Below are 15,671 nucleotides of genomic sequence, written 5' to 3'. Positions count from 1 at the left end.
AGAAGCAGAAGAAGTTGTTTCAGCTTTTTATCGTTTTTGTCAGTTGTTTTACCAGGATGAAAAAAAAATCCCCCTGCTTTCAAAGGGAAAGCATTGAAGTTGTTTTTTTTTTTTTTTTTTTTTTTTTAATCTTGGTAAAACAACTCGCAATGGCTGACTACAATCCAGATTTTGAAACTGATGAGGACTATTTAGGCTACATGAGCCAGAGTACAGTGTTTTCGGAAATGCAACAGATGGACGAGGACTGAGCAAGGAGAGAGAGGCAGAGGAGACACAACCTGTAGCAGCAAGGCTAGTGAACAAAAGCCTGAATGCTTTGAATCCAAACAGAAAGCTCAAGGCCTCAGTGCTACTTGGCGGGTGGCTTGATTTCCCTGTGTAGTTCAACTGGAGCGTTTTTCAGTACTAATGCTGTCAGTGAAATTGTTCTGTTTCATAATAGACACCATGGTAGAGAAGTCAGAAAAACAGCTTAACATCAAAAGTCCTGAAACTGTCCTTTAAATGGTGATAATGAGCAGTTTAGTACTGAACATGATCCTTCAGTGAAACAAAGGCATCACTCTTTATCACTTCTGTGTTTTTGCTTAGTTAAGTTACAGTGCATTAGCGTTATATCTATCAAGATCCAGATTCATTCATTCAAAAACTGCTAGCGCTATACTATTTAGGGACACCTCTTTAACTTGGTTGGAGACATTTTCTGCTCTATTTATTGGCAATGAAAGGTACATGATTGTTACAATATTCCTTTGCCGTGACAGTGTGACATATGACAAGTTATTTTGCACTGAACGTATACTTGACATTTATTTCTATGGAACATACAGAGAGCGTCTTCTTGCTTTTGTTTGTTCACGTAGTGAGTGCATTACAGCACCTGTTATGTTCAACACGCACCAGTTTAACTTTCAGAACACAGTGGGAATTAGTTATGTATTTCAGATGCAAGATTGTTAAAATCTTATCACATGGTTAGCGTAGTGTCTTGATAACTTCTATACCTTTGAATGACTTGAGGTGTTATGATGCCAAAACCCTATTTACGATAACCAATTAGATTATTACAGAGAGATAAAAAATATGCTTGTTTTTCAGCAACGGCAATCCAGCCTGGTGTTTCTAGAATACTACAAGATAATTTCAAAATATTGCAGATATTTTCCCATCAATAAACCAGTGAACCTCCTGCATGGCATGTTAAATGGTTGATTTAAGGACAGTGTCAATTTGGCTACGAACAAAACAACAGCAGCAACGATTCAGCAGAATATTCCATAAGGATTTCTCTTGTACACACACAAACACAGTGGTGACTAAAATAAGAAAATATGCATGCATGACTGGTTTCAAGCTACAATATATGAATTCTACTATGGGGCTTGCTTGAATTCCAATCATGCTAATGCAACCTGGGCTTGCTGATTTCAATGGCTCTACTTTTCTAGGCAGATATGTCTTCACGTTATGTACAGTTCCAGTACAAAAGCAGATATTTAATGCAACATAGCAACAAAACATGCATTGAAATGGAGATTATAGCTCACACATTTTTTATTGTTATCCCACAACATGCGGTCTTAATATTAGACTGAGAAAAGTGTATCAAACATAAAATCTGATGTTCTCCTATTCAGATCTGATGTGTCCTTTCAGTGTTTAGGCTGCGATGCATCAACTAGACCTGGGCCACACGGAATTACGAATCAGATTTCCAGCTGGTATGTCAGTCCTGGACTAAATGTATGAATTGCAATAAAAAGCAAGCAAGGCAATCCAGAAATATCTTCATCAACATTTTTCAAGTATTATTTAGATGACTCTGGCCTGAAAGCAGTCTAAGGTCGTGGTAACACGTGAATGCAACGTTTGTGTCTTGCCAGAAAACTTTAGACACCAATTAAGCCACCATTGGTGCTAAATGCATGGGATCTGTAATTTGCAAGGGCATCTGATGCATGTTGAACATTGATCAAATCACCTGAGTCATATTACATCAGCTGTATCAATTTATAGGATGTATTGTATCCAAAACTTGAAACATGCCACATTGGCGTCAGTGTTATTATGAATCCCACCAGAGTTCTGGGTGAGATCCATCCACTTGGTTAAAGTTAGGGTTATGGTGGGGTGGGAGAGGGCTACTGGGCAACGAATAGGCAACAGGCCAATACAATTTATGACGAATCACAGTGCTTGTGGGCACGTCTTACCCAGAACACTGGTGGGATCCATAATAACACGTGGCATCCGGATGATTTACATTTGTCCACTCTTAAACTGCTTTCACTCCAAAGAATCACCCAAATATACCATGAAAAATCAACTGAGACTGTTCACCTGTAAACGAAAACACAATCCATATTTTTCTTAAATGAAAAAAAGCTTGCTGGCATGTTTTCTACAACCCAAAGAAAGGACCTTTAAGGTTTAACAGGATACAGTAGCTCTGACGTCAATACCATCATGTAACTGCATACACTTTGTTCCTCTTCAATAATAAAACTTTGTACATCACTGAAAACACTTTCTTTGGTCTGTTTTTTCCCACAGTCTTTGTCTATACAGTAAAAATACAATGAGTTGCATTAAAGTCCCGCATTGCGTTGAACTCTCACAAACATATTGTCAGAATTGCTCTGGCAACATGGTGTAATGATGGACAAGTATCACTAGGTGGTGATCAAGACCTCCATTTGAAATAAATGTGAAGGTGAGGTTGAAATCAGTCAGGGATGCAAAAGTAACATATCCTATGGCTCAAACTAGAGAAAGCATCCATACAAGCTCCATAGTTTTACCTTATATATTTACAGCTTAAATGTATATTCTCCTATTCAAAGCAACTTCCACTGAGTGAGTGGGAAGCGGTTCAGTGCTGTGCTCAAAGAGACTCTAGATCAAATCCGAGACTCCTTCCTCTTTCTGTATGTACCAGTTAAATGTAGATTTATTTGTTGAAGGAAATGATTCATAGGTCATACGGTTCAATGCAGAGCCAGGAAGAGTCCATGGAGCTTTTCCCAAACCATATGCTCAAACTGAGGTCAGGCAATTTGTTGAGTGTTCTGAGGTCAAGTTTTAGTTGAAAGGGTGATACAAATAGGAATTGATTGGCTCATTAATAAAAGCCAGATGATGGCAATGCAACACCTCAAAGCTTATTTACTTCCTACACCCTCAGGGCTCTGCAGACATCTTGATCATCCAGTGTAGCTATTTATCTAATACCAAAAGATGAGCGATGGGCGTGGAGCATGCATAGTGTCTTTGTGCATAATAACGATCATCTCAGTAGTCAGGGTGGGGAATTGAAATTCTCAAAAAGAAAGTGCAGAGAAATATAATAACATTAGCTTTAATTTTTTTTTTTTTTTTTTTTCCCCTAGAGGCGTCTAACATCTCTCACATTTTAGATAACAGATCATAACAGAGTACCTCAGTGAAACTGGTGAAGTTTGAATGTTCTCCTGTGGTTCGCTGCTGCTCTCTCTGAGGTGGAAGTCATATTGCCATTCAATGTGGTGGAACATATCTGTCTTGGACATTTATTCAAAGCCCAGAGATTTGTGTTTAAACAATGTCATTAGGTAGAGGTTGGACATTGACCCTTTCGTGATGAATGATGAGGCCCAAGAATCAATGAAACCATTAGTGATCTGACTTGTACGAGAAACCTGTCAAAGGGGAGGCCTAAAACAGATGGACTGTATGCATTTTGGTAATGGCATGCGCACTGACATAATTCAACACTGATGGCACCGGAGACATGCAAAGCAATAGAAATCTAGTTTGTCAAGTAGCATCAGTGCACACACATGTGCAGCTAAACTATTGCTTAGTGCCTTTCCATCACTTCTGCTCAAAAGTAGCCTGGATTTGCCAGGATAACATTTGCATCTGAAGAGATTTTGTTAGAGATCTGATGAGGATCAAGGAGGCAGATTAGCAGTAGTGTGGTTTTGGGGCTGGAGAACAAACACTACTGATTGCCTGATTCTCTCTAAATGGAATATACTGTGAATATATGAATAAACGAAGTTTGACGCTGTTTTTGGTCTCTTAAAATGACCTCAGATTGAATGTGAAAGCGTGCATGGCTAGAGCTGACTTTCTACATAAATCGCTGAGACGAAACAATGCTGCTGTGTCCTTGGCCCCGGCTGTTTGTGTATGCGTCTGGTGTGGCGGGCTCCATGTAAACATTTTATTTATGTATAGTATTAGTTAACATCAGCAAAATGCCATCAATGGCCACCAAGGGCAGACATTGGACATTGGTGTCCTCTCTTTCTAGCTCACACACAGCACACACACACACATACACATGGCCAGGTCCATAATGACAATAGGCTTGTGCATTGTATGTAATATTGATCAGCTTATATCGCAATATATATTCATTAGTGATCCATTGCATTTCAAAGTCTTTGCAAAATGACCAGCAATTTGAATTGCTTTACTGCTTCATAAGTACTACATGAAGGGAATTGCCTTTTTTTGTTAGTGTCACATGTTATTTTGTCCAATTATAACCCAAACAGAAAAGCCATCATTTGATGTCAAGATATCAATGTGTAAAAGAATGTCATGTAGTATTTTTTTTACATTGTACTTGCATTCACATGGCAAAACATTTGCGCTGTTAGGCCATATAACCAATATGAAGGAAAAAAGACTTTCTACTTTAAGGGTGTGAGGCAAAAAAGAAGCATACGGTGATTCTCAATTACTAGACTTCTGCATTTACAACTTCAATATCACAGAGCCTTAAGAATTCCAGAAATCCAGATATTAGTTGCTGTAGATGTGGGAGAATAATACCTCCGACTAAATCTAATTCAGCACAGAGAGCTTATCATTAATCATCAGACAATTACTGAATTGAATTGATCTTAATTCCCTCTAGGCTTCTGCCAGAGGCAAATCTAGTCATCCATTTATCAGATAAAGGAAGGATATGGGAATTTTATTGATGTATAACATGACTTGACCAATTAGCCTGATACACTAGTTAGTAGACAGACAGGTCACAGTTAGGTGTAGTAACCCCACAGAACCTGAATTAATCACCTCAAACATTTCCATTTCTGTGTGTAACTTATCTTCTACCCGTACTGCTGTGTAAGTCTAATGTTAAATAATTTGTTAAATAATAATAAAAATCATTATTTGTTTTCTTCTTTGTTCTTTTTAAAGTCACAGTTTAAAAAGTAAACTTAACAATCAATTAAAAAAAACAAGCATCATGCCCATAAACAAAGAAAAATGAAAAAACAATAGAAGACACCCAAAGAGCGAAGGATGAGGGTGTAAAAACAAGTATATGAAAAATAAGTTTTAAGAGATTTAAATTTACTTCTACTCTCCTACAGTCCTCAGGCTCATCGCCCTCCTTCATTCTTAAGCCTATAGACTTTTAGGATGAGGATCTGGGGCTGGCTGCTGGTCCACAGGGGGTAAACTATCTGTGATACAGATTAGCCACATCTAATCATGTCTTAAAGGCAAAATCCCTAAATTAATTTGAAACCCAACAGGTAACCAGTGAGCAGATGCCAGAATTGGGATTACAGTGATTTGGATGCCAAAAGTAGATGCACGGTTTGTCTTGGATGCAGTCCATGAGTCTAAATCTGGTTCATGTTGGCACAACTGCCTCCTCATTGTTTCTTACATGCACTGCACTGCTTGAAACAGCAGGCAAAACGCTGGTGGATGTATGAGCTGTGTGCTGTCTGATGCATAGTTACAGGAAAATCCAGCTCCTTTATTATGGTAAATAAACTTCACCAGAAGGTAAGTATGTTAATAGGTATGTTTTTATAATAAGAGCATCACAAGTTAAAATCTTTTTTTTTTTTTTTTCCAGATATCAAAAATACTGTTTGTTCACTTGTTACAGTTCCCATTACAAGGAACATATTGTCATTGTCCAGTGAAAACCACAAATCTCAAATTTTGTTGTTTTCATGTTTTCACTTATTCAGAGAATTTGCCCTCTCCTCTATGGGCTCAGAAAGCTCTATAACCCTTGGGTTTATTAAAGCTTTTCAAAACTAATTAGATAAACTGAAAAGCGCACAGCCGCCAGGCTAAAAACAAGGCTGTTTTTCTTAGTTTGTGAGTTAAGTTGACATTTTGGAGATAAGTGGTTTTCATTGGACAGGAACAAAAACACTTTCCAGTATCAACAGTCAGCGACATGCCTAAAGCTCATGTTTAGCAGCCAAATGGTAAATATCTACATTATCACATTTGAGGCCTTTTTGAATGCATTTTCAGTGATTTTCAAGTAAATCATTTTTTATTATAAAATATTTTATATGCGTACAAAAATACTTTTAATGAGTGAAAAGATCGGATACCTGTACACTCTCTCCACTTGGTCATACTCATTTAATAATGCAACGTTTTCGTCATAGACCTGTATCAGGCCTGACAAAGGTCTTTGACCGAGACGTTGCATTATTAAATGAGTATGACCAAGTGGAGAGAGTGTACGGGTATCCGATCTTTTCATTTTAGATTACCTTATTTCACCTTGGCACCTGTCTGGGCCTAGATTCAGATGTGTGATAGATTTATTTCATGACAAACTAAATGGGCAAATTCATGACAAAATCAATGGGCAAAATAAACGGGCAAAGTAACCATAGATACAGAAAAGTCAAATGCAACATCCAAACAAAATTTTGCTTTTGTATTCTTAAAGGTCAACAGAGAGTAGCCATGTCCACTGGTCACTGATGGCATCTGTAACATTATTCATAACAGGGCAGTTTCAGAGAGATTTAGTGGGAGGACCAGGAAGGAGAGGGAAGGCAGGACTGCTCTTGACTTCCCCACGGCAGATTTCTTTTGAACATGAGAACGACAAAGTAGTCCTATATCTCTGCAGTGCAGTGTTTCAGTGTATTTGCATGGAGTAAGGACATCTGTAATGTATGGAGAGGCAAGAAAATGTAAGGTTTTGAAAGTTCAAGGTAGTGATTTTTAATTAATTTTCTCCAAATTTGTGAGCCAATTAAGTTCCGTGGTTCACGTAAGTTTTGGGATTTAAATAAAAAGTTACTATAGGGACAGCTGGAAAGTAATGCATTCTTGATGAAACAAACACATGAATCAGCATCTCTGTCAGAAAAGGGGAAAAAGAGGCTGATGAGAATGCCATGCAAATGCAAATGCAATTTTGGATACTGCCTTAATTTGATCACTGCGGGTCAAAGATAATTTGTGATTTATGGAATTCATAGATGTCCACTGTCTTCATATCTATATTTCTACTTGCAACAAAACCTCCAGTGAAATTCTAAACTGATCAGCTTGCTGTCATTGTTGGTCTAAAATGAATTTTCATTTTCAAGGCCCAGACTCATCTTTACATATTCATGGAGAGTTGCATTCAAAGATGTTTTCAGCTGGTACATACTTTCCATGTGAAGGTTTTTTCTCAGTTAGGTAACCATGCTGTAAAGAGTTGTTATACAAGGAGCAGATGACTAAGTAGCTACCTTTAAGACTGAATGAATAAAAAAAAAAGATTGAAAACCCTAAATTAATGTTGACAGCTAAGACTGGTCTTCATTTCACACATTAAAATTAATGATGTCTCACGCCAATCATGCTTACCCTTTGATTTCTTGAACACTCCACTTGAATTACAGATTGGTCATAGATATTAAATTATTTAACGTGGCACTTCATGCCCTCTGGGATTTTCTCATGTCTCAGATCTTCATCAGATACACAGCAGTTTCTTTACTGCTTCAAGGTTTGTGTATTCTGGCTGTTTTCATGCAGTTTCAGCCACTTAACAGCTGGTGTATATTCTCAGGAGGCTCCCTAGGCCACAGAAGACTCCAACATTTAATTCACTGTCACCTAGGAGGACGTTGTTGAGCTGAGCCATTAGAACAACACGACACAAAATGGTATAATACATAACAGCTGGGGCAAAAACACAGCAGGACCTGTCTCATCACTCACCATCACCACCACGACTAACTGTAATACAAGAGCAAATACTACTAATTCCACTACCACCACCACAACTACCTGTAGTACAAGTACACATACTACTAATACCACTACCACGACTACCAGTAATACAAGTACACATACTACTAATACCACCACCATGACTAACGGTAATACAAGTACACATACTACTAATACCACCATCACAACTACCGATAATACAAGTACACATACCACTAATATCACTACCACCACCACGACTACCAGTAATACAAGTACACATACTACTAATACAACCACCACGACTACCAGTAATACAAGTACACATACTACTAATACCACTACACAACTACCGGTAATACAAGTACACATACTACTAATACCACCACCATGACTACCAGTAATACAAGTACACATACTACTAATACCACTACCACCACCACGAATACCTGTAATATAAGAGCAAATACTACTAATACCACTACCACCACCACAACTACCTGTAGTACAACTACACATACTAGTAATACCACTACCACCACCACAACTACCTGTAATATAAGAGCAAATACTACTAATACCACTACCCCCACCATGACTACCTGTAATACAAGTACACATACTACTAATACCACCACCACGACTACCGGTAATACAAGTATACATACTACTAACACCACTACCACCACCACGACTACCGGTAATACAAGTACACATACTACTAATATCACTACCACCACCATGACTACCAGTAATACAAGTACACATACTACTAATACCACCACCACAACGACCGGTAATACAAGTATACATACTACTAACACCACTACCACCACCACGACTACCGGTAATACAAGTACACATACTACTAATATCACTACCACCACCACGACTACCAGTAATACAAGTACACATACTACTAATACCACCACCATGACTACCAGTAATACAAGTACACATACTACTAATACCGCTACCACCACCATGACTACCGGTAATACAAGTACACATTCTACTAATACCACTATCACCACCGCGACTACCAGTAATACAAGTACACATACTACTAATACCACCACCATGACTACCGGTAACACTACTAATACCACTACCACCACCACGACTACCAGTAATACAAGTACACATACTACTAATACCACTACCACCACCACGACTACCAGTAATACAAGTACACAACCTACTAATACCACCACCATGACGACCGGTAACACATGTACACATACTACTAATACCACCACCACGACGACCGGTAACACAAGTACACATACTACTAATACCACCACCACAACTACCTGTAATACAAGTACACATACTACTAATACCACCACCACGACTACCTGTAATACAAGTACACATACTACTAATACCACCACCACGACTACCAGTAATACAAGTACACATACTACTAATACCACTACCACCACCACGACTACCAGTAATACAAGTACACATACTACTAATACCACCACCACGACTACCAGTAATACAAGTACACATACTACTAATACCACCACCACGACTACCAGTAATACAAGTACACATACTACTAATACCACCACCACGACTACCGGTAACACAAGTACACATACTACTAATACCACCACCACGACTACCTGTAATACAAGTACACATACTACTAATACCACCGCCACGACTACTGGTAATACGAGTACACATACTACTAACACCACTACCACCACCATGACTACCTGTAATACAAGTACACATACTACTAATACCACCACCACGACTACCGGTAATACAAGTGCACGTACTACTAATACCACTACCCCCACCATGACTACCTGTAATACAAGTACACATACTACTAATACCACTACCACCACCACCGCTACTATTACCACTACTGTTACTGCTATTACTACAACTACTACGAAAAATACTACTAATATCATTACTAATATAATATTACTGTTACTACTACTACTACTACTATAAATACTACTAATATACCACTACAACTATTACTATTACTACTACTACTACTACTACTAAAAACACTGCTGATATTACTACTACTAAAACTGCTGCTACAAATACTAGTAATACCTCTACCACAAAAATACAAATACCACTGATACCATCACCATGACTACTACTACTATTACTAGTGCTAATAATATTAATATTAGTAATATCACAGTATATCACATTACATACATTGTTATGATTAATACTTGAGGGTACAAGATGTATCACTTTTTCAGTAGCAAACTGCTGTAAAATACAAGGGAAGAAATAAATGTATTCAGACGATCAGCTATAACAAAGGCAACATTTGCACTGCTGGCTCCATTAAGGTTCACAGCTCACTAAAGCCTACTCAGCAAAATTAAACAATGTAACTCAAAGCAAACAAATTAGCAAAGCTACAAAGAAAGCAAAATCCAAGTTAAAAAAAAAAGAAGCTTATCAATTAAATACATATTTATAAGAAATAAACTTTGATTAATAGTGTTCCATTTAAAAAATGAACCCTAACCAACCCTACAGCCAAAGGAAAGTAGCTGAAACTCAGCATGGAGCATATCCATATGAGAGCTGAAATGACTATCCTGTCCTACGTGAGGACGGTCTGCCCAGAAATGGACTGAAAAGAAAGATGACCTTCATGGCTGTCTGAACGAGACAGGCAAGCTTAGATTTCACTGTGACCGTCAGACTGCCAAACCAGACAGAGATGCCACATTGTGAAATGCTTTCTGTGACAACCTGGTAAAATGAGGGGCTAACTTTCAGGCCAGCTCCAGACAGTCTAAACCCAGGCAGAATGTAAAGGTGTTGTCAGGCTCTCAAACACACACCCTCCACATGGATGAGCCAACAAGTTTCGAGCCATTGTTCGCACCTAAATATTTACATGACAGAACCTGACACTGCAAATGAAGGTAATAGCGATAATAACAATGTTATGTGCTTTTTTTCCTGAAGGGAACGTCTCTTTTTTGAGGGAGTTTCAAACACAGATTCGGCTCCAGAGAAGCACCCCTGGAGCGGGTGAAGATGGAGCTGTCAGTGTCCCTGCTTGTACATTCATTAGTATTCAATATGAGTAGCTTGATAGTACTCACACAGTCTTGGGGGAAGGGGGGGTTACTGATAACCCTGCACTCACACAGGGCCTTGTTCACCTGGACCTGCTGGGTCCTGCTGCTCAGGAATAAGTGATAGAGCCTGATGGCAACAAGTACAGGTAGCTGTAGGGGGTTTAATGCTGAGCTGAAGTCTACAAATAACCCTCAGGAATGACCATGGTGCGACCTTTTCCTACGGTGCCAGAGTGGAGTTGTCTGAAGACCCGGGCCCTGATGTTTTGGAGGCGTGTGGGAAAGAGATACATGATGGTGCATATTTGTATTTGAATGCATAACAGTGTGGGTCTAGCAGTGCATTTACGCATGACTTGCAGTTATCCGCCATGATCCTTCCCAAACACATCAGCAGTCAGAACCACCCATCTGTGGCTTTCACTAGAGTTAAACTGACAAATGAAGCTGATAATAGCCTTTTAATAAAAATTAGATATTGACCAGTGTTTTTTGTAAACTAATTCCTCATATAAAGGCAAATACATATCCCAGAGTTTCCCAACCACTGAAGTGGTAAAGTAAGCTCTTGATAGATTGAAGCTCCCCTTAAAGACCATAGCAGTGACTTTTCACGTTTAGCCTAATATCTACAAATATATATATATGTACTTCATGTTTTATGCTAATCTATTTCCAAAGCAAGCAGTCAAATTTTAGAACTCAAAGTGTCCACAACAATGTGTGGTAAACATCCTTATCTGTTTTCTACATTTTGAAAGTATGGAAATACGCAGCTCCTGTCTGACCTTGGAATTACTTGATCACAGGAAATAACAAAATTTCCCAGTTTGGTTTAGTAAAGTACATCTATCTATCTATCTATCTATCTATCTATCTATCTATCTATCTATCTATCTATCTAAAAGTGCTTATATCAGAATACTTCTGCACAAACCTTGGAAATCGCAAGTTTAACAATGAAACGCTCTATAGAGAAGACAATGAATTTGCTTTCTACAGAGCTGTTTCCTTGTAGGCTGGACATCCGCCCAGCTACACTACTGGTTGCTCTTGTAAACAGTCTCTCTGGTGTAAAATAGTCCCCGGGGAAATATTTGCTTTACACAGTTAATTATCAGTTCTGTGGTTTATAAATGACAAACACTTTGTTTCCCACAGAAGCAGAACATTATAAGGCGGGTGCTTCAAACAAAAATTGAAATTTGAAAATCAATATGATTGTATGTTGTTAAATCTTTAGTTGATTGATGGTTTGTTGCAATGTAAAATGTGGGAGAAATTGCACTAAATGGGCCAAACATTCGAAATCATTATTATGATCCTTTAAGGCCAAAGCTGGGTTGCAATGACTTTTATACTGATAGTATACGTGTTATTTCATTTTTTTTTTAGCTCTTTTGTTTCAATTAAAACCTGTAAGACCTTTTGTAAGGTTTTGAACACTGACACAAATTAATTACTACCTGCAACTTTAATCCAAAAACATCTGTACTGTCTTTCAAAAAGCCCATATAAATGAAATCCCTGTGTTCACTTTGGGGAATGGAGTTATAATGGCTGCTGCTCACAGGAGTCCACAGGCCTCTGGGGCGCTGAGCTCAAGCTGGTGTGTGCGTCATAATCAGGACAGCAGAAATATCGATCCCGCTCTGTTACGTTATTAGTGCCTCTGTGTGAGACTCCAGTGACCCGTCTAGCTGTAATTTCTAAGCTGGTATCAGTGATTCCCACAGTAATAGTGTTAAACACATTATCACACTCAGCAGAGAAATCTTGTGAGCCTTATCTGCCTCGCAGGTGAGAGAGAACCAATGCATGTGTGCAATGTGTGGTACACGACTCTTATCATGTAGGTGTATGTGGAGCAGCCACACGTCTCCCTGCCTTCCCATCACAAACCCAACCAGCAGTGTGCTTCTAATAATGAGAGCACAAATGGGTCACTCCCAGCAGTCCAGTGTGCTCCATGCATGGCTGCTTTCCTGTGTTCATACCAAAGTTAATCTATATGCTGACACAAAGTGGGATTGATTATCACACTGGTCTTTGTTCTGCTTGATTGGTGCCATTGGGAATCATCCATATGTATAAAACATGTCAAGTGTGTGGATTGGGGTTGTTGATACCTGTTTGGTTTTTGATTGGGATTAGTGATGACTGAATTCATTTTGGCTGATCCAGGGACAGTGTCATGAAGACAGAGCAACAACCCGTGCTTGTTGTAATGCGTTAGACTACTCGAATTTTGTGGTGACTTTTCACAATTAACATTGGTGGACTTTTTGTGGCTCTGTGGTAGCTAAGAGACTAGCATCATTTTTAGAAATGTTGCATTTTTTCCTTTAATATGTTTCACCTTTGTTATTGGGAATTCACATTAAAAACTGTAGAAAAACATACAGTTCACAGTTGGTGAGAGTACATGAAATAAAGATGAGAACCGTCTGATGCTAGAGGACAAAAACCTTTTATTTGCTAATACTAGTGTTCAAAACTGAATAGCACTCCAAAGCAAAAATGACACAATAAACTGGCTTTGTGATGCACCTACCGTGTTGATTTACAACGGGTTTCAAGCTTGGCCAGAGAAAATTGTTACTGCAAATTGTGGGAATGAATTGTTACTGCCTAGGGAAGAGCAAATTGTAAGAAACATCAGTGGTCTAAATGAAATGTTAGCTGTCAGGTTTCTTACAAATAAAAGCTCACAGGGAGAAATCCTCTGGAGAAAACTGAGAGAATTCTTCTCTCTCCCCCCTTTAAGCTCCATTGTAGCCGCACTTTTGCGCTGTAGCTGTTCTCTGTGTGCATAGCATTCGGTGGCTTTACCGAGAGAAACATGGTGTCACACAAACAATAAAACGGCACCAGAAAATGGATATATTGTAATGTAAATTGCCAATTTAAACGATGTGAATATGTTTTAGGGGTGTAGCAGCTCCTTCCTTTAAAGGGTTCTGTAGGGGCTCCTTTAAAAGTATTTTTAATAAAGACTCATTTTATTACAAAGAATAACTGTGATGTGACTACTTTTCCCAAACACTGGCCACATGAGATTGATGAGCAACTTGACACCGTATCACCCATGAAATCTGGATTAGGGCTTGTTATTGTTCGCCACTGCCAACCAATAAAAGTTTAAATAGAAACATATTCTACACAATGTGTGTCCTCATCTTACAGTTTGGACCAGTCCCAGCAGAACTGTCCCAAGCCTTTGGTTCATGAGAGAGGGAGAGCAAAGACAAAATACTTGCTGGTCATGTCTGGTTATAAACTGAGAATTATTCCAAAGCAATCTCAGGCATTAAGGATGGATGATTTCAACCTTTCAAATGACTGAAATATGGAACGTTGATAACGGAAAACATCTTAACTCAGAAACTTGCTCAGTCTCTTTACCATTTTTCCCCCTAGCCATTAGTCATTGCTTTTAGACTGGAAATATTTTAACGCACCCTCCCAGAGAAAAATAAGTGTGATGTACTCTGACCTCTGATGCATTAGTGTTATTCAGGAGCAGGTTACTGTATCATATAAAAAATCCCAAGGCTTGAGGTGGGTTGGGTTTACACATATAATTATGGCAATTGGTCTTCCTGGCAAGGCAATACTTAAGAGCATTAATGCGCTCAAAGGACTTCAGAAATTGCTGTGTTGCTGAAATGTTCTCTCACTAGTCTGTTGGGATATTCTCAGGTGGATTGGGTAAAATTCATATGGAGCTAAACCTGGGGTGAATCCACAAGGGCAAACGCCACTTCCAAATGAATACAGTAAATTTTACTGACGTCAAAGTGGAGGCAAAGTCCAGCTATGACGTATTGGAGAAGAGAACACAACTTTCTCTGTGTTTTTAGGTTGGAGAAACGGCAAATTCGACCACAGTCCATGTAGAAAGTGCACTGAATCTGGCTGTAAAGGGTAGTGCTAATTGCCTGGGGCCAACAAGCTAAGTTGTATAGACCCACAATTCAAGTAAAACAGACAGCTCACTTCAGCTCATTATATCAGGTTAATATATTTCAAAACAAATAACACCCAACTTTATGAACTTTATCACGGTGGACCAAGCATACGATGGCAGTGCTGTGAAGTGTGCCTCAAACCACAGTGGGTGGTCAGCGATAGCGCAATCGCGAACCCCAGGAAGTCTTGTCAAGCTCCGCAACACAATTATCGCTCATCCATCTTTAATGTCCCATCCATCTTCTCAAGCTCCACTGACAGAGAGGTACTCACCTTGTAATTATTATCACAGCTGGCGTCCAAATTGGAGGAAACACATCTTCTACCCTGCAAAAATGACTGATGAGGACAACAAATGGACAAAGACAACAAAATACTATGCTGGGGTCCTTCATTGGCCGGTTTGGGGCTTTAGGGGTTGCCTCAGCGGTGAATGAGTTGAACTTTTGGGACAAGGGACTGAGTTTGTAACTTGACCTTACACTATTGGTTTGACATCCTATTTGTAGTGATTTCTCACAAGGTTTTGTTCAACTATCTGCACATTCAAGATTCACCTTTCGCAAGAAGTCCTTCTTTAGAAATGCAAAGCTGGCTGCTCATTGCACTGTGGGAATGAGGCATGTC

Source organism: Myripristis murdjan, chromosome 7, assembly GCF_902150065.1.
Source record: "Myripristis murdjan chromosome 7, fMyrMur1.1, whole genome shotgun sequence".
Classification (NCBI taxonomy): domain Eukaryota; kingdom Metazoa; phylum Chordata; class Actinopteri; order Holocentriformes; family Holocentridae; genus Myripristis; species Myripristis murdjan.
Note: the sequence above shows the minus strand (reverse complement) of the source record.